We start from the raw sequence: 1,953 nt of genomic DNA, 5'->3' as shown, positions 1-1,953 counted from the left end.
GATAAATGCCCGTAACGTCCCGCTTGCAACGTCACGGGCTCATACACGGCCAAGGGTACAATTATTACGATCGTCGTCATTAGGTGGCGCCAGCTTTATTGTCAGCGTATTACAATCCTGCGAAGTGGGAATGCCAAGAGGTATGGTGTACCGTGTACTAGAACCGAGAGCTGCGCCATACGCCGCTCACTTCCGCACGCCACTGGCTCCTGATGGGCCTGTGACGCGAGACATTGCAACACTGCTCGGCCCCTCAACTTCCAGGTGGTAATGGGAAGTAATTTTATTCGTTTTAAAATTGCTTTTCTTGCATTTCCGAAAGAAAGGCTGCTGTTTGTGGGCTGCTGTCGTGAAGGAGACCACGTCTACACAAAGAAATAGGCGCTAAAATTTCACTTCCGAACCCTTTGAAAGAAGAACAAAAACTACTCCTCCTCCTTTCTTAATATATTTTTTACCATTAGCTACAGGGAGACTACAACAATAAAAACATCAGAAGCGGACACTTATCTTCTAATACGCACAAGCAGTCGATGAGAAACGATAATGAAAAAACTTCATATCCGTGGAAAGTTAGTGACATTCGAGATAGTTGCAGCTGGAGGAAAATGTAGACTTAACGGCTCCTGTTGACGTCACAGGTTTTTATGATGCAAACGTTGTCTTATAAGAAAATACCGAAAGAGAAACAATTAATTTCCCAGCACTGCGATTCACCAAAAGCACCCATCGTGAACGGAGGAGATGCCGGCTCCTCCACGTACGGGCAGCCGTTGGTGAATGTTCGTGGCACGTGCTGGTGCACTCTGGTTTTTTGGCATACGGTTTCGAGCGAGGAGTCCAATGAAGACAGCGGCCGTCTTGTAAACGCCAACTTCTCGGGAGGCCGGAGCTGGGCGGCCATCTTGCGCGCTGACTATATTCCATTCACCCCTAAGCTGAGACTGCGGGGGAAGCCACGTCCTCAGTGGACCAGTCATACAGCCCTCTTTCGCCACGTGATCACGCTCCCGCGCATACCCCCCCCCCCCCCCCCCCCCCGAGGACCGGGTCAAGTGATGAAAGGGAGGCGGCTGATTGGTTCGGTGGGCACGTAGTTCCCGCTGCAGTCTCAGCTTAGGGGTGAACGGAGTACAGGGCAGCATGTCTCAATGCAGTGAAATTTCCTGAAGTCCAAAACCAGGTGCCACAGAGCGACCGGCCAAGGGGAAACTATCAGACGGTTTGAAAGGCCCCGTCTTGCAGGGCAGGCTGGTAAACTGAAAGATCACGAGCGTTGGTACACAGCAAGAAACCTCAGAAGCTTATATACTGCCCTAAAAAAAACTGAACGAGCATAAGCGCGAAAACGTTGTGAAAAACCGCAGGGGCTCTTTTTGTGCCCTGGAAAGAGTTAAACAATTGAAAGAACGGGATGGGCCGACGCACCTAAACGTAGTAGCGGCCGACGCACCAAAATGTAGTGGTAGCTGACACACCGATATGTAGTGATTCTCTGGTAGAGGGGCGACGATGTCGGTGGTTCGATGAACAGGCTGCTACTTGGCAGCATGAGACATACAGGAAGGGCCAGTAGAGCGGCGGGGCTATGGGGTGCCCTGATGGGTGACAATGCAGAGGTGATTGACCAAGGCTATATGCACGACGTCGGGCACCTTGATCGCAAGTGGCTATACGCACGACAGAGAGAGCTCGTGCTGAACAGCGCGTGTATCACTGGGAGCTCGTTAACCCCCCACCTGCGTTCACGCCGCTTCGTGGCGACAGTATGCGGCTGCTAATTACAAAATTATTAACCCACTTGGGCCCCCGTACAAGCCGCTTCGCGGCGTCCAGCCGGCAACCCAAGCCCCGCTGTCCCCCAGCACCTCCGGAAAGGGAGTGCCATACCATTTAGTTGAGCGAAGTTTCGGTCAAAAACATTGTTTTTTTAATGTTAATCGTAAAAAAGAA

The sequence above is a fragment of the Ixodes scapularis genome, unplaced genomic scaffold, assembly GCF_016920785.2.
Source record: "Ixodes scapularis isolate PalLabHiFi unplaced genomic scaffold, ASM1692078v2 PGA_scaffold1__304_contigs__length_218370807, whole genome shotgun sequence".
NCBI lineage: Eukaryota > Metazoa > Arthropoda > Arachnida > Ixodida > Ixodidae > Ixodes > Ixodes scapularis.
Note: the sequence above shows the minus strand (reverse complement) of the source record.